We start from the raw sequence: 24,089 nt of genomic DNA on the forward strand, positions 1-24,089 counted from the left end.
TAAGTGGCAGCCTTGTTTTAATAGATTTCTTAAATATATATGGCAGTTTCCCAAACAGATTGTGAACTGCCAAGTACGGGACACAGATCAGAGAGCCACAATGTTTAGAGCATGGACGGAATCCTCAAATTTGGCAGCTTGCCAATACCTGCAAGTAAATTACATAACCATCTACACAACAGGTGCTAGAGAAAAGGGAAGTATCCTGGGCAAATCCAAGCAATCGGAGGTTAGGGAACTGTAGAACAGAACTCAGAAACAATAGCCTTCCTATCTTCAGTAAGACAATGAGGCTGTTGAGAATATTTGGCTCCCTTTAGCACCCATAAAACCACTTTTTATTTAATTGTTGAATTACGGGTGAAGAAAAAGGGAAAAGGGGATTTTTGAGTGCATCTGCTGCATTATTATATATATTTTTTAATCCAGAAATGGGGCTATCAGACCTGGAGGCCAAATGCAGCCCTCCAGGCCTCTCTATGGGGCCCTCATGACTCCCCTCAGGCCACACCCCCTCCCCAGATGGTCCTCCGGAAGAATGACAGGACAAGGTGTCTGCCCAAACCAATACAAGGTTTGCGCCGCTTGAATAAGTAGTGCTAAACAGAAGTCAATGATAGATAGAAGATAGGAAATTGGGCAGAGGGAGGATTTGTTTCGGTTTGCATTTTAAGAACCTACAAAATGCAGCCCCCCTTCAAAATCTGCACACTTCTGAATGTTTTGGTTCTTGAGCCAAAAGATGTGTACATTTTAATGTAAATCAGTATGTAAACTGCTTAGGAGCTTTGATGAGTAAGTGGTATACAAACCCCATGAAATGAATGAAAAAATTAAATTGGGCAAATTAAAGGGAAATGTTCATAACAATGGCTTTATTACTGAAAATAACATACAAAAATGCATTAGCTTAGAGAAAACTGCATACATGAATGTATGTATTTGGAGAAGTGTGCACTAAAGTGCTGATTAATGTTGAGTACTTTCTTTAAAAAAAAAATAAGTTTAAGATTGGGAATATGAGAAGTTGGCAGATTTGTTCATCCATAGTGGAGCATTAGAGAAAGCAGTATGGACTGCTTCACCTCAATGTGCACTGTGTAATGGACATTGTCCATAATGTGAAAGCTACCCAAGTACATGAAGTACAGATAGGAGATAATTTCAACATCTAACACCCCCCCACCCATAAAACTCAGGCAGCTGCTGATCGAGCTCACTCATCTCCAGCAAGCTCCCTGAACGCAATGATTTCACCATCTATCAACTCATTTCTGTTTGCACAATAAGAGCAAAAACCTCAAGCTGATGTCAGCAGAACCGAATTACAAGTAACTGTCATGCATGCACAGAAATGTTGTGTTGTTCTTTCCTTAAAATTTTCCTTAAAAGTTTATTGTTCTTTAAGGTTCTTTAAGGTCATTGTAGACAAATTCCACTGTTAGGGATAGTGCTCAGGTGTTACTGCTTCTGAATAGCAGTAGTTATCACCTCTTTTGACCTTTGAAGCCATCCTTTTCAGATGATCCCTTGAAGGGAAGCTTTTAATGTGTGATATTTTAATGTATTTTTAATCTTTGTTGGAAGCCGCCCAGAGTGGCTGGGGAGACCCAGCCAGATGGGCAGGATACAAATAAATTGTTGTTGTTGTTGTTGTTGTTGTTGTTGTTGTTGTTGTTCTTTCACGTGACACATTTTTACCCTCTGAGTCTCCTGCTCAGCCCAGTGAGGAACTGGAATCTGCCTGAAGCAGCAACTGAAGATAATTCAGGGAGAGCATGCCTGTTTGGTGGAGACTGTGTGTGTGTTTGGATAGATGAGAGAAGAGGGGTGTTTATAAGATAGGGAATTTGCCATGGGCATTGTTTCCTAGATCCTTAATTCATTTACTGATTTGTTTTATAGTGACTAACTTGCACAATTTCATTCGGTTACCTACTTTGCATCAATTTTGAGTTCTTTCATGGATTCATATGATTTTACTGCCTGTATCTTGGCTCATTTCATGGGCTTTTAGTTCTCTGCCATGGATTCACTGCCTTTCAAAATACTATTGGCCTCATTGTTCCTCATTTATGAAATGGGTAGATGTTTTCTATGATGTCTCAAATACTTAATTCCTTAATAATATGCTGCAAGCACATGTCATTTTGGTTTCACCTGCATGAATTCTTTTCATTCTTCCGTCTTGCTGGTTACACTGTTAGGAGTTTGGATTGTGTAAGAATGACCTCTGTTGGCCTTGCGTCATGTATTGATGTAGGGCTAAGTGGTAAATGCCTAGTAAAGTACAACAGCTGTTGTACTTGAACACCAACTGAAGATGACTTAAATGCAGAAGACACATATCTGCCATCTACTTCCTCAAAAAAATATCTGGAAGCAGGATCCTACACTAGTTGCATTTCACACGACTGTATCTACCCAGATAAATATAAAATATCATCAGAGCTGCCCTCTAGTCCCTACAGAACTGTAGGATTGCTGAGATGTGTGTATTTTGTATTCAGATATCTGAACACAGTGCAAAAAAGCATCATAAGCGGTACCTTTCAGCAGCTTGAGGATTAGACTTCAGTTCAGTGTTGTACATAGGTGATATATTAAAACTAAATGGAGGACCCTGTACTTCTTGCTTAATTCCTACAAACATGAAAACTCCCCTGAATTACCTTCTATGCCAAATATTTGTGACTGAAAACAAATTTATTTGGAATGTGACACACCCACTAGACATGTCTGAAGAGTAGGCAGAAACCACAGCATTCAGACTTGCCTAAGGGCGGGCCTTCCCTGAAAATGCGATGGGACACAAGTTGACTTCCTTTTATAGCTCTTCTTCCTTGCCCAGACGTCATGTGAAGTAAGGTGATCAGCAGGTAAACATGGACAGGATAAGTTGTTTAGAAACAGGAAATTGATCAGGCACAGCTCTGTGTATGTATGCATATAACGGCTGAGATTTCATCACAACTATGGGTAAGCATAGGAGCTCCCCCCCCCCCCACTTTGTATTTATATACAATACATGCAGGGCTGGATTTAGGTTTGATGAGGCCCTAAGCTACCGAAGGTAATGGGGCCCTTTATATGTCCACCTGTCCTTTGTCAATAACAAATTGTCGGTGTTTTTTGTGTTGAACATATGCTATATGGTAATTTAATTAATAGGTATCTAAAGCCATTTGCACATAACAAATAGGAGCCTACACAACACAAAACATTGTTGCTGTATGTAGGTTTTATTTTATTTGTTTATCTATTTTAGAAATGTACATCCAGGTTTTTTTTCCTTTAATTTTTTAAAGAGAGTGGGGTCCTAAGCTATAGCTTGTTTAACTTATATGTAAATCCAGCACTGACATGGTGCCCTCCCTACACTGGAAGCCCATCAGTTTTTTCCCCTCTCTGATGGCCAAACTGGCAGAGGAATCCAACCCTCCCTTTGCCCCAGGCTGTGTGTGTTGGATTGGGTGGAGCTTGCCCCTCAGCCCAGCCTCCAACACCCTTCTGCCACCTGTGAAGTGACACCGAGAACACCCTGTTGGTGCAGAGCTCCCTCCCTCCCCACCTCAAATGTGCAGGTGGAGACAAGAATCTGCCTGCTCCTCAGCTTCCTCCCTGTCAACCATGCCCTCTAACTAACAACCGCCTTATGCACCCTTTCTGTAACTTATTTCTTGCATTTATATCCCACCTCCCACCAACACCCAAGAAGCTCAAGGCTATGTACATGGTACTCCCCCTCCTCGTCTAATCCCAACAACCTTGTGAGGTAGGCAAGGCTGAGAGGCATTGACTGGCCCAAGATCACCCAGTGAGTTTCATAGCCAAGTGGGGATTCAACACTGGTCTCCCAGGTCTAGTCTAACACTCTAACCAATACACCACCTCTCTCTACACACAAACACATACCAGCTGTAAGTTTAAGCAGAAGGACAGGGCAGGAAAGAAGCTGCTTAACTACTTTTTCTCCTGGATACTCCCCTCCTCCCCCTGTTACTTTCCCCCACATCTTGTGGTCAACCAGTTCCCTATGGGATGCCATAAGCATGACCTGATCACAACAGAACTCTCCCCACTTGCGTTTTACAGCAACTGGTATAGCATCCTGCCTCCAGCAGATAACATAGCCATTGTGGTTAGATAAAATGGAGACTATTCTGGCAGCAGAACCCCAACCCTATTTACTGGCCATGGGCTTCTCCAAAGAAGAGCACTGGGAATCAATTTCCTTGGTGGCATTTAGAAATCCCCAGATGAGACACCTTGAAGTTCTCCTGCAGACACTGTTGGGAACCAGGGCAATTAAACCAGACTTAAATGAGGGCAGTGGGATATAAAGGAGGACAAAATCACTGGCGGGAGCTTTGTAGAAAATGAATGTCTGCAAGTGCAGCTAGTCATACAGGGGTCAGAAAAGGTGCACCTGCTGAAATGTCCTCTGTCAAAGGGACACAGGAGCCTTGCTCACCTTTGGCACTGTATCAATCCCCCCCTCCCCAAGTTTAAAGGTGTAGTGTAGGTGTACTTGCAGCCTCTTTGAACTCATGGGAGCAACTCTTCCACTCTCTTTTACTAGCTTGTAGTGAGGACTCTTGCGTTTCTATCTGAATAGCGGGGAAAAGCTTTGCCTGCTAAAGTTCTGCTCCTTAGTTATTTTTATTTGACAAACGTATAAACTGCTTCACAGCCTGGGACCATCAAAGCAGTGTCAGAGAATACAAAATACCAAAGAAACCCCATTAAAAACTATTAAAGCCATTTCTACATGGGAGCACCACGGGGGGGGGGGAGGAGGAAGTAACTACCCTGGGAGACTGAGAGTCTTCCATCATCATCGTTTACAAAACATTTACTCACTCTCATTTTAACACATACATGCATTGAGTATAGAGCACACTTTGTCCTTATGGAGAAATGTATTCGGATGTATAGAAAATGACAGCTCATCTTCAGCTATGCCTCAGAATCAGTAGTTCACAACTTATACCTTACCAGTCCACAAAATTGTGGCATTGCAAGGGGCACAAGAAAATTGCAGGCTTTACTCAAACACAATTTCCAAAGGGAGTGGGGGAAATAACTAAAATGATTGTAGTGGAAACCATGGATTTCATGGCAGATTGTTTTTAGTTACAAGACCTTGATTAGAATCTCTAGAGCAGGCATAGGCAAACTCGGCCCGCCAGATGTTTTGGGGCTACAACTCCCATGATCCCTAGCTAACAGGACCAGTGGTCAGGGATGATGGAAATTTAGTCCCAAAATATCTGGAGGGCTGAGTTTGCCTATGCCTGCTCTAGAGAATATAGAACCCTAGAGATCATACTGGAGCCTTAATACAAATTAACCAGAAGTTCGGGTAAACAGGAATGCTAGCATTTGCACTTTGTTTACAATGCCACTCTGGAGGTAAACTTAGGCCAAATACCAAAGACTATGATGGTTTCATTGTTTTTCAGATTTAATGCTTTCTTATGTCTGAGTCATGCCTACTTGAGGTGCCACATACCTTGCCTTGTTGGCAGCACCTGGGTCCCACATTCACCTTGATGATTCTCTCTTCTCACCGATATCTGAGAGTGAGTGAGTGATTCGTCTACTTTAAAACCTCCACAACAGACTAACAGATGAATATCCCCTTAGCAATGTGCCACAAACAGATAGCAGGAAGTATTACAGGCTGGTGCATGATGCGGAAGAGCAAGTTTAATAAAACACACCCAGATGGCTCAGGATTGCCCTGGAGGATGCTCGTGTTATTAGTCAGTGCACCTCTAGGCTAAAGATAGCTGCAGTTCCACAGGTTTATTCTGTAATGGAAAGAAGAAGATTCAGGTACCAGAATGGTCAGAATTTAACCATCAGCACATGGGCTCCATAGGCTGACAGGGAGCCAGAGAACTTACTTGGGTTAATAGCCAAGAGGATGGGGGAGGAATAGGAAAATTACTGGATCAGAATTTTCATCTCTCATGGAGTGTGTGCACAAAAGAAACCAGTATTTTCAGTTCTACTATCATCACACCAGATTTTGGTTTAGCAGTAGTGATATCCAATGTAAATCAGGATAGGATTCTCATGCCTTTAATAGTTGTGTAGAAGAGCTTTATTAAATGTACCCCCTTTATGACAAACTTCCCTTCCCCACATGCCATTTTTAGCACTCATCATCTTTAAGGATGGGACACTCATCTATTTGCTTTTTTTTTCTTATTTGTTTAAAAGGCTTAAAAACTGCTTTTCAGAAAAATTGCCTCAAAAAATGGTTTACAATCACTAAAATACACTAGGGGTATCCTTCTACTACCAGACATTGAAACAAACCTAGACTATCGTAGGAGTAAACCAGCATCAAACACGGCCCAACCATTCTAATCCAACATCTGACCTCACATTTTAATCCTTTTAAAAAGTAAGTCTTCAAAGCTCATTTAAAAGTGGTTGACAATGGGGCTTGTCTGACTTTGCCCAGAACTGGGACACCAAAGAAAAGGCCCTGGCACGTATTCCTGCCACCAATTGAAGAAAATATCCTGGCCCTTTCTCAGAAATCCTTGTGCACACCAATGTCAGCACCATCTTGCTGAGGCCCATGCGCCTTGGCAAGACCCATTGGAGCTTACACTTTGACTGCCACCCCTGCAATGTTCATTGCCACTTGATCCCCCGTCAGTGAGACATTGACTTCAGATGATTTTCCCAATACACGGTTACAAATGAAACAAATCAGGTTACAGTATGCAGCAATTTACCAACCAGCCTTTCCGAACACTCTGGGAGAATGTTTCTGTGGAACAGTACTTTTGAAAGAAAGAATCTCCTCAGCAGCTTCTACTTTTAGAAATATATCAACTAGCATTTTTTATCCCTAAGTAAGGATATTCTTCCCATCACTACTTCATTTTATAGATAGGTAAACCATTCTGAAGGAATTCTGTTGAATGATCCATTCATTCTATATATTGGGGACAGGGAGAGGGAATTATTCCCAAAAGCTACTAAAGGGGTATCATTTTTACAACCCCTACTGCCTGACCTCCTCTAAGGGCTCATCCACCCCCAGATTTTGATCATATTGTTGATTTCGTTGTTCTGGAGCTGTGCCTTGCAAAAATCCTGTCTTCCTCATTGAGTCAGATCTTATTAGATGTGCGGAAAAATCTGAAGAGAGATTTTGCTAAATGAGCTTTAATTCAGTGGGTAAAAATGGATTTTCGTAAGGTTCAGAGACGGAAGAATGAGACAAGCTCTGGGCTTGGGAGAATTAATTGGTACACAATATGATAAAAATGCAGATCCAGCACAAGTGTGGATGAGCCCTAGGTTGCCCATCACCAGCTTCCTGTAACTGGGAATCATTATCCTAGCAAAGACCCAGAAGAGACGAAGTTTTCTATCCTCTGTGATGCCTCTCCCCTCCTGGCCATTTGTTGGGTCCTAATGCACACCTGGTTCACTTTTGGCATCTCTTTCCTCCCAAAAATTAAATCATCTGGCTACCCCACAGGCACGTCTCTGAACTTCTTGGCAGGCCCGACACCACCTCCACTCCTGAGGGGATAAGAGGTAAAAAGGAAATGTAGCTAAACTATTTTTTTTACTACCTGTGCATTCTGATTGATGTACAGAAAAGCACATGAATCTGACCTTTGAAGAGTTTGTAAGTAAGTGACCTTTGAAGAGTTTGTAAGTAAACCATTTTGAAACAGACATGTGGTTTTCGCCTATGCTGTGGGAAGAGGGAAACTTCTGAAAGAAATGTTTTAAGGAGCTTTTTGGAACTCACTTTAAATGGCATATTTTGAAAGTTTTACAGCCTAGATTTCCATGCTTTATGTTGCTGCATATTTTGTGACTTTACATCTTTGCTAAGGTTCTCTCACCAAAGAGTACTTGCCCCAAACTTGTATCTTGGCAGTATGTTCTTTTCTCCTGAACCAAGAAAGACTTGCTTTGCTTTTTCACTTGTTACATTTCTTAGAAACCTACTCTAAATTCAACAGTAAAAACTGTGTTACAAATCTCAACTCATGCCTCATTCTTTTTAAAAATAGTTCTTTCCCTCATATGGTGTTAGTAAAGTCCCTTACTACACCCCATGCCTAAAAAAAAAGAGGGGGGGAGTGAAAAATTAGAGTGAATTTTCACACATCATTACTTTTCCTGGTTTGATCTGGTTAGCTTATTCCAAAACTCTGAGTTCAATAAAGCAGAACTTGGACGGTTGACAGACAACATCTTATTTTAGTTATTTTTCAGCATATGGGTGATGGGGTTTAGTGTGTTGTGTAGAGTCTAGATACAAAAGCAACTTTAGCCACTCAAGTGTTTCTTAAAATGAAGTATTTTTTTCCTATTTACTTTCATTTTTATATATATTTTCCTTTCAAAAGGATTCTGTGTAGTATTTCCCAGCCAGCCCAAGCTGACGTCCAATTTGGACATGAACTGAATTCTTCTAGTTGAGAAACATGCCAAATGCCTACTGAATGCTAATACCTCCATTATGCCTTGCAGACCTTTTTCCTCCCTGGCCAACTGATCTGTTAGCTAAAATGGGTGGTCCAAGGTATGGGTAACTGATTTTCAGTAAAAACTTTCAGTCACTAGGTTTTAATCCAGCTTTGGTCAACAATACCCTTCTGCTAAGGTGTTTATTATTGTTGTTGTTGTTGTTACAATTATATCCCACATTTCCTCCAAGCTCAGGAGGCACACATGGTTCCCCTCCCCCAATTCTTCCTAAAAGGTAAAGGTATAGGGACCCCTGACCATTAGGTCCAGTCGTGACTGACTCTGGGGTTGTGGCGCTCATCTCGCTTTATTGGCCAAGGGAGCCAGTGTACAGCTTCTGGGTCATGTGGCCAGCATGACTAAGCTGCTTTTGGTGAACCAGAGCAGTGCACGGAAACGCCATTTACCTTCCCGCCAGAGTGGTACCTATTTATCTACTTGCACTTTGACGTGCTTTCAAACGGCTAGGTTGGCAGGAGCAGGGACTGAGCAACGGGAGCTCACCCCGTCGTAGGGATTCAAACCACCGACCTTCTGATCAGCAAGTCCTAGGCTCTGTGGTTTAACCCACAGCGCCACCTGCGTCCCACAATTCCTCCTTAGGGTGGAATATAAATGGAGTAATTAAATTTATCCTCACATCAGCCCTGTGAGGCAGTCTAGGCCAAAGGTCACTCAGTGAGGTTTTTGGCTGATTGAGGATTTGAAGCTTGGACTCCTTACTCCAACACTCTGCCCACTACACTACACTGGCTCATATGAAAACACAGGGATAAAGATGTAGCAGAGTAGCTGCCTGAGTGTCATTTCCAAATTTCCCTCCTCAGTTCTCAGATGGCTTTGCTGCAGCTTCCATTCCCCTACTCCCAGTCAATTCTGGTTCAAGATATTTTGCTGCTGGAAGCAGAACCCAAATAGTGCCTCCTCCCAAGACTTCAGTGCTGCACCATTCAGATATTAATTTCTGCCTTCATCTATCCCTTAGGGACTGGCACTCCTAATTATCCATCCATCCTCTCTTAGGTCCCCTGTGCTAAGCTATACAGGCACAAAGCAAGCACTGAGGAGGCAAGGAGGTAGCAACAGTCTGAGGATAGCTTGGACTTCACTCAGGCAGTAAGTTGCACAAATTTAGAAGCGAAGTCACAGGATGAGGCTTTAATGCATGAGGTGGAGCCCATCAAGGCACTGTAGATAGTGACTATTATAACTTTCTTTTTAAAAAAATAAAGGCTTACTGTCTATGGATGCAAAGTAATCAAACACGCTTTCAGGTTTGCTGAGGTTTTATCCCATTGTAGTTCCTGAGGAGAAGGCTTATATGTTGGCCGCTGGCCCCTCAAACTCCTTTCCAGCTTTATGAAAGAAATGGCATGCTTAGAAACCATAAATTCCAATGGCAAGCAGGTGCCGAGGGGTCTGTGCTAGCAATTCAAATATAGAGATGCGCAAGTGCTTCTTTGCCCCTCCCCTCCATTGCCAAATCTTTCAACAAAAATTAGAGTCACGTTACAAGTTAATGAACCAACTTATATTCCCCTTTGAACGTTACAGGTGGCTGAACACACTTGCCACATAATGCGTGAAGTGATTCTGAGGCAGCAGGGAGAGCTGGCTAGGATTTCAAGTCAAGCTGTTGTCTTTCTGGATTTATCGTTCCGCCGTAAATATTTGCTCTGGGTCAAAACTTGGCACTACAAGGGCTCAGCTTCAAAATGAATCTCAACAACAAAAACAAACCAACTTGTTCTGTCATCTTTTAAAGCTGAAGGAATAGAGAAACAAGTTTTCGAGTTTTGGATAGGATGCCTATCGTTTGCATGCCAGAAGCTAAAGAAATAACCTTGTTTATGGGAAAGAGCATTTCTCGAGCCAATAGAATTTTAATAGGAACCAGGCTTTATTGATGGATTTGCTTTTCCTTGCACTTTAAAAAAAAAATAATTGCACCAAGTTTTAAAATGCAATGTTTGCACATTAAAAATGTTTTTCCAGAATACCTTTATTGGCCATATACATGATTTGCTTTGCAGCCTCTGTCCATTTCAGGCAATATAAGTTTACACTTGACTAGAGAGAACTGGGCCATTCTCCATTACAGCTGCTTAGATGACATTCTTGGTACAGTATATATGTCTGCACAGAGGGCTATATACATGTGCAGAGGTCAGGGGCATAGCCAGTGGATGTGATCCTGATCCCTGCATCATATGTTGATTCTATACAAATTTGTTTTGTGTGAACAGAGTCACTTGATCTAATTTAATGTCTGAAGAAGTAGGAAATTTGAAGAGGCAAAGTAAGTGAAAAAAGACCCCCTGGAGATGTATCCAAAATAGTGCTAAGTAACTCATTTCATCAGTGCAAAGATTTATGCTCAAGTTTAACTTGAACTCCCTCCATGCACTCTCTAAATCTGTTCTGAGGGTTGCCCAGCCTAACCCTCTGGAGGTGATTTGGGGAGTGTGTGGGGAGAGGAGAGCAGAGGGGGGCAAGTTCTGTTGTGCAAACATGTGTTTGTGTGGTTGGAATGTGTTTGTTGGATACTGCCTATACCCCTGGTCTCTCTGAAAAGAGATGCAAAAGGAAATTGGGTGACCACTCACAAACGAGGAAACGCATGACCAGAATAGAGGACAAAAGAGGATACAGCTTTTTATTAAAATTTGCATAAAATTTGCATGCTTCTTAATATCTGCAAATTTGATAACTATTACTATAATTTAAATAGAAATATATATTGTCATAGTGGGAATGATTGTGTCCAGGTGGTCTGTTTGTCTGCCCAGTTTGCTCTCCAGATGCTCACTGATAATGGGCAACTTCAAAGCCCCATATGTCCTGTCTTATCATTTTTTATCTTAAAACCGGACTTGGACCAGACAGCCCTTCTAACACAAGACATCTTCAAACAGAAGAATGCTTTCAAGCTGAGGACTGTCCTGTGTAAAGTGGGACACACAGCCAACCAAAATGGAAACGTAAGTAAACTCTGCAGACTTTAATTTGCAACATTTAGTTTACTGAGATTTGTTGACAGATATGGTTAAAACAACAGTTTGAACCGATGTATGTATGTATATGTATTTTATTATTATTATTTTTGGGCTACGTATTATTAAATGGATTGAAATATATAGCTAGTTCTACACCATACTATTAAAGTGCATTCAATGCATATAACATCCTCTAAAGAATCATGGGAACTGTAGTTTCTCCCCGACAAAGGTACACTTCTCATAACCCTTCAGAAACTACAGTTCCCAGGATTATTTGCAGGAAGTTGTGTCCTTAAATGCACAGCGTGGAACTGCCCAATGAAGCATAGTTTAAATGATTCACTGATTACTTAAACTCTGTCTGGTCTCTCTGTTACAGTGAATCTTTCAAAATTAGCTCTAGGGTAGAACAGCATCTTTTAAAAGGGATTAGCTTGATAATGTTTTATGTTGTGTTAAGGGTTATGCTTATGATTTGCATGTGCTCCTTCATCTCAAAGCAAACAGTTCATAAAGAAACACATTTTGGAGTGCTTAATCCTGGCAGAACTTTTGGTCCTTCATTTCTGTTTATGTAAAGAGGTGTTACTACGGATCAAATCATTATTGGTGCTTTTCATTCTGTTATAGATCACAATCAGTATGCTGTCAAGAACGCACAAATATTTTTCAATATTAAGTGTTAAAGAAATATTGATGTTACTCAGTGCTGGACATCATTTACCCCTCTATGTTCAAGTATTTCTGCCCTCTGCCTTTCTGCAGTTCTCTGTATAACTTGTTTATAATAATGTTGTGTGGCACCCAAGTCTCTGAGCAGTGTGACATTACAGCAAATTCTGGCCTCCAACTCAGGTTCTGTCCTTCTAACTATCTAAGATAGTTAAGAAGAGAGGCTGTTCCTTCTAAGATAGTTAGAAGAGAGGCTCCACCCCATTTATTATCTGGCAAGAAATCCCCTTTCCTTTGTTCTGTTAATGGCCCATCACCCAGGTGATTACCTCATCAGAAAGCCAGCCTGGCTTGATCAGCTTTTAACATTTGCTAGGATTATAGTAGTCTGGCACCCACAAACGCAAAAAAAAAAACTTCTACAATTCAGTTCTTGCTGCCTGACAATCATATTCTAAATCCCCATCTCTAAACTGCAGTGATGCAGCTTGGTAACTTTAGGAACAAAGGAAGTTCTCTTATACCGAGTCAGAACATTGGTCCATCTAGCACTACTGAGCTACAGCCCTTCCCTATTGGACCCTGAACTTAATGGAGGTGCGGGGGGAAGCTTTTGATGGCCATATTATCGTCTTCCAAAGCAACTTCTCAATTCCCAATTAAAGAATGGAAAGTGAAATACTGGTGGACAACAAAAGAGGTTTAAAGATGCTCTCAAGGCAAATCTTTTAAAAATGTAGCATAAGCACCGATAACTGGGAAACACTGGCCTGTGAACACTCCAAATGGAGAACAGCCTTTACCAAAGGTGTCATGGACTTTGAAGACGCACAAACCCAGGGAGAAAAGGATAAACAAGCTAAGAGGAAGGCATGTTTGGCAAACCCTCACTGTGATCAACTCCCACCTGGAAACCTATGTCCCCACTGTGGAAGGACGTGTGGATCCAGAATTTGCCTCCACAGTCACTTATGGACTCACTGTTAAGACCGTGTTCATGGAATCTTACATAGCTACAAGTGATCACCAAAGAAGAAGAGGCTTCAGCTGTGAAGCGCATAATCACCATCTCTTTTCTTTCCATTCCCTCCTCCATCAAATGCTTTTGCAACTGCTTCTGTTTCAATACGTTAGAGCAAAAAACCCCAACCAACCAGTTTACCATCTCTGATTAAAATAACTACTTTGAACATGTGCAGTTTCACATTTAAAACTCACTTAAATCACAGCAGTACCATGACTCCAGGAAAAAATGAGTTTAATTCTGCTGCTCCAATCACCTTTTGCTTTCTGGGTTGTCATTGGATGGCACCTGGAAGTCATGAAGCCTTGGACACCCAGCCCCAGCTGCGTCACTGGCGCTAGGCAATTGCCACTAGGCATTGGCCCACTTTACTTTCTCCTAGTCTCCCATGGATGGAAAACACCACAGGGTTAGGTTCTCTCTCAACTCACATTCACTTCCCCAGCCTTCTCGTGGAACAAGTGGTGGTTGGCCAATGCAGGGGAGAAATCTCAGTTCCAGCCTAACAAATGACCTCAGGAACGAGGCAACAGGCTGCCTTTTCCAGGTGGCCAGAACAGACAAAGGCAGAAAATGTACTACAAAGTGTGTTCCACAATAAAAAAGATTAGGAGTACCTTAAACAACCACAGGAGATGCCTGTAATAATTCAGAACTCTCAATGGGAAAGTTTACTGCAGGATATAGGCAGTTAAAATAAACGTAGGAGCACTTTCCAAGTAAAACCTGCAGTAAATAGCAGTATAAACAGATCCATAAACAGCATCATCATATTTATTATTAATACAGAATTGCATGCTTATATCCTGCACATAGATAAATTACCCTCACTTTTTTTCAATGCAAGGGGTCCCCACAGGTTCAGAATGCAATTGTTCTTCACGAGACTTGACTTTGTTACTCTCTTGCGTATATTACAATATCAGTGAATGATAGCCTGGAAGGCCTTTTAAAGAAGAGTATAAACTTACAGCAGAGGTCCAACAGCTCCCTCCTTGCTCCTGCTCACAGCAGCCCACAGGAAGAAGATGACTTCTCCACACCCAAGTAAGGATAGACACAAGCTTTATAGGCCCAGGCAGGCTATGTCACATGGGAACACAGGTGGTTGGTATTAACCATTATCTGGGAACACAGGAGACTGGTATTAACCATTAACTCCCCCTCTAGCTATGCATGGGGCCTGTGGATACTTCAAAGTGTGTGAAACACATATGAATTCAGTGCTACTGCTGCTACCATTTAGGTGGGGGGCATCTTGACCATCAATATGCTGCAAGTAGGGCTTCCACACCAGCTCACCTTTTTGGGTCAATACACATGGGTAGTAGCCACTGATAGCTTTTTCCTCCATGATGAAGAGTGTTCAAATGTTAGAGACGGATTGTAGCTTAGAGGCAAGCCATGTACTTTGCATACTCCAGGCTCCATATCTCATGAAACAGGATTTCAGTTAGGAGGGCTGGGTCAGTAAGCTCTCCATTCCTGAGGCCTTTGAGAGTTGCAGTCAGTCAGAATAGACATCGCAGGCCAGAAGGACCAATAGTCTGTTGCAGTGGCATATAGTGTGGGGGCCCCAGGGGGGCCATGGCCCCAGATGCAAAATTCTAAAGGGGCACCTCCATGCAGTTTTATCCTCAGTCTATCAATAGCTGGGATTTCTAATGGCAGGAAGGGCTGGCGAAGAACTATGTAGGCTCACCACCTGGAAGGCGGAAACTGAGAAAAGCATTGAGAAAAAAATGTTTTATCTAATGTAATCCATTCACTTGTGAGTTAGCTTTTGTTTCCTAATGACACCATCTTGCAGGTGAAAAAGAGTTGATACAACAGACCATGGCAGTGTTTTCACAGTCTCCAAGTCTGCAGTGTCAACAGCTATATTCATTTTTTAAACCTGCTTGCATTCAGTTTTATCAACGAAGTATTGTTTAATTAAGTTCCAAAACATAAGATGCTTACCTCACTGGCCTGCTAATTTATCTTTTCCATTCAACCTGCTTTTGTAACTACCAGTAGTGTAGTGGAATAGGGGTGGGCTTGGACAAAGTTCTGCCACTTCTTTCAAAGCAGGGATAATGATGTCATCTCCTGGGGCACTATTTGCCTCTGCATGCCAAATAAACAGGCTTTTCTCAGAGAGAAACTCACCAAATACAGCAGACAAGAGAAGCTAAAGCTGTTTGCAATTTAGGCAGCCCTCACTTGCTATTTCCTTTGTGAGGATATTACAGTAGTTGGATACAGGGCAGCCCATGTTGCGAGTTAGCAGGTTCATCAAGGGACCTGGTATTAGACACTTGGTGCTGTTATTACATTTAAAGCCCCTTACAGCTTGGGATACAAATAGCCGAAGGAACATATTTTCCTGTATAGTATCAGACTACCCATGTCTCAAGTTCTAGGGTTGGGGCCCTTCTCTGGTGGTCTTTCTGAGCAGAGGTATGCTCTATAAGTACAGAGGAAAGGACCTTTTCTGGAATGTTCTCCTCAAAGAGGGGAGACTGGGACTAACGTTACCATCTCCTAGTCTGAACCCCTCCCATTGCTGCCACAGCCATTTCTAACCATCTGAGGATGTTCTGCCTTAGATTTATAGGAAAGGCATCTCCTCCAGACAAAATGATATAAACAGTATATATGTTCACAATCTCCATAATTTTCATTGCATAAACAGGGCACATTTTCCTTTGTTATAGAATGGTCTGCAACAGAGAAATGGGTCCATCCATGCACTGGGAAAGGACAAAAAATTATTCCGATGATAGCCCCTCATGTCTCATGAGGTGCTGCTCTTGAAGGGCCTGACCTTATGAGTGGAGATAAAGAGGAGGAAGCTGCTGCTTGGATGGTTGAGCTTGCAAAAACCCTCCCTTGTATATAAGCAAACATCTACTTGCACCAGTCTGGATCCTGACCACTGAAACATTTGCAATAAAAAGTGACTTTTAAACACAGGATTACAATGATTTGGATAATTATAAACTGTGGATGAGAACTATTTGAATTATGGGGTGGTTCTTTGCTATCATTAGGCTGAGTTCAGTACAGGTTGTTCCAATGCAGGGAACTATCTAAGAACGAGATCGGCAAGAGGGCAGAGGGCAATTTTTTGTCTTGAGGGTCACACTGCCTGTTTTAAACATAAAAGCAGGCTGTGTCTGTGAATCCATATGCTCTCTTTCCAAAACACACTTTTATGTGCGTAATATATGTACCCGTTGCCTTCCTAGCACCAGTTTGTTTAAAATATGTGCCCAGGAACTACAAACGGAATCCTATTACAGGAATGGGTGTGGGCACTCTTGGGAAACATCTCAGAACATCCTTTACTGGTTGTCATAACTTCATAGCTGGACTATAGCTAAACAAAAGCACACCAGGGTAAACTTGTTAACAGTCTGTTCAAGAGTTGTAAGAGCCCAGTTGTAAAATTCCAGCTATTGATTGATTGGTTGAGAATAAATAAATAAAACTCTATTTCATGATGAGAAAATCGTTTGCAAAATGTACCTGATTTGCAGATCAAAAAGATAAAAGGGAATTGAATGAAGTAGACATGAAATGCCAAGATCTTTCCTGCAACCAGGTTGCAGCTCACTTAAAAACTAGCCTCTGATACAGGCTGCTGTCCTGACTAGGTGAGGGGTGCAGAACCTGTGACCCTCAAGTTGTTGTTGGACCACAACGCTCATCATCCCTGTCTATCAGCCATGCTGGCTGGGACTGATGGGAGCAGGAGCCCAACAACATCCATTGGACCACAGGCAGGAGCAGCCTGTGCCAAGCTACCCTCCTGACACTGGTGTCACTGCTGCAAACCAGGATGGTGCAAGGACAGGGCAGCTGCAAAATCAGGGCTGGTAGAGCCAATACCGTGCTCCTGTTGGTGCACTTTCACATACCCTGATCTTGCCACCACCCTGCTCTCACACTGTCCAGATACATAGCAGTGCCTTTGATACCTGGCCACAGGTTGCCCATCCCTCGACTAGTGCTTCACTAGCCTGGAATGGCACTAGTCAAGGAATTCCTGCAGTGCTCATCCTTCTGGGATGAGCCCTCAACTTATGTGGGGGTTACGTTCCAGGGATTGTGCCTAAAGCCAAAATTGTGTGTGGTCAAAACATATTGGGTTCAATAGCAGGTGGGATTGCCGGTCTTTCCCCCCAGAAACCTGCATCCTTTAATTTTTTTTTGCTATGTACATAAAGCTGAATGTGCACAAGTTAAATGTGCAAAACAAAATAAAAAAATTCCTTCCAGTAGCACCTTAAAGACCAACTGAGTTAGTTCTAGGTATGAGCTTTCGTGTGCATGCACACTTCTTCAGATACACTGAAAAGAATACACTGAAAAGTTTTCAGTGTATCTGAAGAAGTGTGCATGCACACGAAAGCTCATACCTAGAACTAACTCAGTTGGTCTTTAAGGTGCTACTGGAAGGAATTTTTTTATTTTGTTTTGACCATGGCAGACCAACACGGCTACCTATCTGTAAGTTAAATGTGCGTAAGTTGCCAGCTTACTTTATGTGACCGTCAAACTCTGAAAAGTGGTGATGGTGCTCTGGAATGATAATGTGAACCTGTCCAATTGCTGGTCTTTGCTGTGAGTAGGACTGTGCGTGGCTTGAATGCCCACTCTGTTTAGATAGTTTGCACTGACATGAACTGAGCTAGAAATAAAAGCCCAGCAGTGAAAGGACTCATTGCTATGTATATGAAAGCATTAACATCACCACAAATACTCTCAGGTCACATGGCTGAAAACTCTTAACACAAGTAGTTCTGAGCCACATGAAGGGGAGTGTTCCTCCCAATGCAGGATTAAATTTCATCAGAGTTACAAAATACACTTGAAAAACACAGGTGTGTTTATGTTTGCTTTGCAAAAAGAAAGAAAAATGACTCCAACTTGTTAGAATCTTAAGTCAGTCTCTGAAATCCTTTGCTTTTCTTATATGAAGCTACTTGCAGTTAGATTCAGGGTTTCAAAAATTTGGGCTTGTCCACATTTGAGCATTGTTTTGAGCTACTTAATATAACACATACTTAATATATACTACTTGAACTGGACTTCAGAAATTCTAATACATGCATGGAAGTCTGGAACAAATTGCCGTACTCTCAGTGCCACAAACGGTTGCTGGAAATGGGGGCTTGTTCAATCCAAACACCTTTGACCTATTACTACCGTAATTTTAGAGCAAAAGTCTGCTGTGAAATTTGATGAGGATATTAGAATTTTCCAGCAACAATCCCATGAGGTAGGGAGAAGAGATATTGCCCACTGACTTTCCCAAATAATATTCCAGTTGGGAGTTCTCATGTGGTCATAAGAGAAGAATTCTAGAAGCAAATCGCCACATCCTCAAAGAAAGGGGAAAGGAAGTTCCCGTGAGAGTTCAAAATCAAATAAGATTCTGAAACTCACTTTATAAAGAAAGTTAGATAAAAAGAACAGGGAGAGATTACATAAGATGTCCCTTTATTTAATTCTTTCTAACCAGTCTTAGCTCAATAAATGACTAACTTGGCCTATATGATGACTCCCATCAGTATGTTATTCTCCATATACTCTATTGAAATGTTGCAGGATGGAGATGTAAATTGGAGGGCCCTGTTGTTTTTTTTAAATACCTCCAGCCCTTTGGCATTATTGCCATTCTAGATGGCTACTGGCAGTCAGCTTTGTCTCTGTTCAGGGCTGCAGAACGACAGAAGCACCAGCACCAAAATCCAGAAATTTGGCTGGGATAGTTGAGACTGGCTCACATGTAATTTTATATAGGTAGTTCTACTTAGTTATAGGGGAGGCCTTTTTATTTCCATATGCTGTGTGAAATTTTAATGTCCTATATTTATTTTTATCTGGTCCCTCCTCATAGTAATAATAATTGTATTATATTATTAATAATAAATCTGTTAATCTACTTTCCCCATGCACATATTTATATTTATATATTAAGAGCAACTGCGGTCTTTCCCATGCATACCAATAGGTATTACTTTCTGCGTTTGCCCCCACTTTCTTATTTGTTTATTCTATTATGCTGATTAAATACTGATAGGACATGTGCACAGATAGCCTGTGTGCACACCTTGTTATTGATTTATTTATTTCACCACCCAGTAAGTTCCCCAAAGCACAAAGACAGTTGTGAAAACTCAGCACACACTTTTGCAATTTTCTGGTTTTGTGCAAATCTGAAGAATCAAAATATATAATAATATATATAATCAATCAATCCATCTTTATTATGGTCCAGAGACCCAACAAATCATTACAAATCAATACACAATTCATACAGCCTACCTCCAGGTTAAACAAGCATTTTGTTTAGAATATAGGGCTCATTTGTTCTTGCAACCACCGATAAAAACTTTGCCACTGCTAACGTTCTAGCATTTGTCTGGTCTTCCAGTAGGAACCTGACATAGTGAGCCTCTGATTTTCCTGGGAAAGGTACCAGCAAGGGTAGTATCAGTTCAGCCCTGGCCTGCTCATATTTTGCACAATACAACAAAATATGTTTTATGGAATCAATGTCTTGAGCACACGAGCAAAGTCTGTCCTGGTAGGGAACTCCTCTCAACCTGCCATCCAACACTGCAGAGGGAAAGACATTTAGCCTGGCTTTGGTGAAAAGCCTTTGGTAGTTTGGTACTGTCAGGTTTTTAATGTAAGATGTTAACTTAAAGACATACCCATATTGAACTCCTACTGCCAGCGGACTACAGACTGCGTGTGATCGAGATTGCAAGTCACTGTGTGCATTATCCCATAATCTTTGCTTTAAAATCTTTTGGGCGCCTTCATAACCCATGTAATACAGTTGGGGGGGGGAGACAGACCAATAGAGGTGGCCTTTTTAATAAATATATAAGACTATGTTCTGCCTTTCAGGAGCACACCAGCTGGAAAAGAAATGAAAATGAAACTGTAAATTTTCAGCATACACTTTTCAGATTGCTTTGCAGTATTTGGTGTAGACATTTTTAATGTGGCTTGCTTCTGCAATTTTCTGGTTTTGAGGGATCCAGATGACATGATTGGCCAAGTTGCAGAAGAGCTAGGAGGGATGAAAAAGAATATTATCATCACTGTCAGTAATGAAAGCACTGGACATGGAAGGAGGAGTAGCAGTAAATGACAACTGATCCACCCACCCAAAACACAGAAACAAATAGTCTGCAACTCCAAGTGGAGCAATTAGGAGGCCAATTCCTTCTACCTTGTTGGATTATCCTATATCAAACTAATTAACAGGGGCAAAGCATTGATATTGTTGTTGCTTGAGGGTATTCTCATGCGGACTACACAAATTAAATGAAAATGCAAACAGCTGCAAACACATAGTAAACTCTGGTGTGGACAAGCCCCAAATCTGTGTTTTGGGCAACAGGATAGTGGGTGACAAATCATATATCTGGTGAATGCCCCCCACAGTAATGAACAGAGCATGTGCTGTTGGGACGATTTAAAGACCAGGCTGTCAATTAAGGTTGTTGACCTCTGAAAAAGGCAATTCTGCTGCCTCAGTATTGGGAAGGTTTCTAGGAAATGCTTTATCAGCTAGTGCACAAGAAGCCTGAAGGGAAGAGAACAAGCTCTCCTGGACAATGCCCTTTCCTTCTCCCCTCCCATTCTAGGCTGCCAATTTTGCAATCATGTGAAAACAAATTAGCCGTGTCCAGGAAGCTTCACTTCTATACCCCGCCTCCCTGCTACTTCCCGATTGCCTCCCACAATTAGGGAGAATTAGCAGCCGTATAATCATTCTGTGCCTAATTTCTCTAGTAAATAATCTGTATTGTGAAACCATACAGAAGCACTTCACGCAAGTCCGTTACTTCCAGTGTAAGCAGGCGATGTTACTCTCCAACTTTACGCTTCTTCCGTTGTCTCTCGGGACAGACAGGTGCCAACAACTAGTTGGTAAAAAGTCAGGATTGGCTTAAGAAGGCCTCTGTGCAAGTCCTATGTTTGTCATGGGATTATTCTATAGTCTTTGGCAAATTTTTCTGTTGCAGAATGGGAATCAGGAACGACCCAAGACATTTTGCTGCCTGAGGTGGAGCAACACACAGCTCCCCTTCCCCTTCCCAAGCCAAGGCATATAATATTGGATAAGTTAATTTGGCAGAAAATTCCCCAGCGTTTTCCCCTCTCACTGGCAGTAAAAATACAATGCTTATAAATTAAGTATCAATTGTTGCGCTCTCATGAATCCCCAAACTAGCCACCTCACTCTGCCTACTGGAAATAATGGTAACTGAAGCGTATTGTGAGGGGAAATATCACAATAGCAATAGGAAAACATGTTGTATATTAAAACTACTATAGAACCAAAGCATAGCATTTTTTATTTATTTATTTGGAGGTTTGTACCCCATTCTTCAGCCAAAAAGGCTCAGAGAGTGGCTTACATATAAGCAATTAAAACAAGACAGCCCCTGCCCGCAGGCTTACAATATAAAGAAACATGGCACACAAGGGGAAAGAGACACTGGTGAAATGTATTGTTTGGGGAAATTGCTTGCAAAAGGGGGAAATTATGGCCAAAATAAACAACCAACTCATCCAGTAGAAAGGCTTTATTTCCACCATGAATTTGCTCAGGGGTCTATACTGATGCAAATGTTGTTTGAGGTTTGCCTGCCATAAATTTATCATGTATCCTAAATGTTTTTTTGGGGAAGGGGCCATGAAGCTCACTGGATGACCTTGGGCTGGTCACGTACCTCACAGGGTTATTGTGGGGATAAAATGGGGAGAACTATGTAAGCCACCTTGAGTTCCATGAAGGAAAGGTGTAAATTTGGTATTGTTTTCCAAGGTATCCAAGTTGGGAAGGATTTATAAAGTCATTCTGGAGATTACAGTATGGGTAGACTATTTAACCACTTAGACTTAAGCAAATTTTGGAGTAAAAGCATTTCTGTTTGGTCTGTGTACTTCATTTTTCTAATCTTTCCTGCATCTTGTATGCTTCTGTGGTTAGATCTGGGTAGAATATTGTAATAGCTATAGAATCTAATTTCAGTTTGGGAATGTAACATTACTCCAAACAGCAATGTATGCATGACAAGATTTGAGCAAAAGCAAAAAGGGAGGAACTGCATGTGAATATTTCAAAACATTTACAGAATTTGATTTTACTAGAGCAGAACATATTTTTGTCATGTCTGCCAATATTTATTAATTTGATTCCATCCAGGCATTTGTATCTCAAAATAATGCAAACAGAAGCAGTCCATTTATAATATAGCTATACCGGTTTTCTTTTTTCTAGTTTACCCCTCACAGATCTACAGAGTCCAGCAACTCTTAACAAACCACAGTGCCTAGAATTCTTTGAGGGAAATAATGTGATTTAAAGGTATAGTGCCTGCAATGTGCTAGCTTTGTTCACATCTGGTCTTCCTTAGCTTCTTCTGTTTATGTTTTAAGAGAAACGTTTGGAGGAGTCTTTATTTGAGCACAAGCGCCACTGGTTGAATCTGGCATGGCTGAATCATTTTTCCTCTCTGCTTAGAATGTTATTTATTGATTTTCTTATATATATCGTGCTCCAAATAGGTATTTCGAAGGCAGTGTTCATATAAAATAATAAATACTTAAGAAAATGGCAAAGAATCCTGGAAGCTAGTTCTCTACTGCCAACCTACAATTTCCTGCACTCTTAACAAACTAGTTCTTGGGATCCTTTGGGGGAAGTCGGGTGCTTTGAATGTAGGGTTGCCATATTCCAAAGAGCAAAAAACAGGACACATTTGTAGGAAGAGGTGGGGAAGAAGAAAAATAGTAGTAATAGTGTGTATGCAGGTGTATTGAAATATTTAATAATGGTAATTAAAAATGAAAATGACATACCCTCTAACATTTTGTGAGGAAAATTCGGGGCTTCCATCGCTCGCCCCTTCCCTGGTGCTGAGCCCTTCCTCGCCTGCCAGCCTGTCCCCTCCTTCCCTCCCCTCTCTTACCTTTGCTGTCTTTGGCCTCCTGCTCACAAGATACTGAATCTCCAGACGATGTGAGGCTGAGCAGTCCCAGAAAGGCCGTGCCAGGCCTGGTGGCTGCTGGAAATAACACAAAACCTAGAGCGGCCCCAGGAAGGTTGTGCCAGGTCTGACGGCTGCCAGAAACCACACAAAGCCTGGCACAGCCTCCAGACCCAACACAAGGCCTAGAGTGGCCCCCAGAAGACCTCACCACCACAAGTCCTAGAGTGGCCCTAGTAATAATGGTTAATATAATTGCAAAATATTAAACATCTGCCCAGATGGTGATTTTACCTTTGGAAAAGAGGACATGTTCAGGGAAATCTGGACGTATGTGAGTTGGTTATGCTTTCAATGTATGGTGTGGATTTGACTTTTAAAAATAGAAAAAATGCATCCAGTTTGGAGCCTGCTAGATGCAGTGTTCAGTTACTATCAAACCTAAACTACAAACCCCAGTGGCTGTGTTTCTATGCTTAGCTACTCAAGGAGGCCAGCAATGCTATTGTGCAACTCTAATATCCTAACAGGAGAACCTTTGCGTGCTGTAAATCATGTTGCAAGCCAGACCCTCTGATCGCCTGTACGTTCAGAAGCTGTCACTAAGGTGGCAGGAGACCAAGCAGATGACCTTGAATTAATGAATCTAGACAGAGTGAGATGGATGGAGGAACACAGCTAGTTGCTTAGATGGTCCCAGTTGCACACGTACTGTCACATGTGGGATAGATTAAGCCTGCAGTGGTGAAGAGTCTTTTGGTAACTTGCTTGAGATAAGGCGAGTGATGGATGAACTTCAAGAATGTTTGAAGATTATGTGTATGTTATGTGTACACACACACACAATCTTCACTAGCTAGGCAACCC

At 41.6% G+C, this 24,089-nt stretch overlaps 1 long non-coding RNA gene across 1 annotated transcript in view; it reads right to left on the bottom strand.

Annotated features, from left to right (window-relative positions):
- LOC309342538 overlaps positions 1 to 23,426 on the bottom strand; it is a 65,273-nt gene extending 41,847 nt beyond the window's left edge. The window contains exon 1 of the long non-coding RNA XR_014156890.1: positions 23,205 to 23,426. This is a non-coding gene — a long non-coding RNA (uncharacterized lncRNA). The remainder of the gene's footprint in view (positions 1 to 23,204) is intronic.
- Positions 23,427 to 24,089: the final 663 nt, after the last annotated feature.

This window comes from Podarcis erhardii, assembly GCF_964252035.2.
Source record: "Podarcis erhardii genome assembly, chromosome: 5".
Lineage (NCBI taxonomy): Eukaryota > Metazoa > Chordata > Lepidosauria > Squamata > Lacertidae > Podarcis > Podarcis erhardii.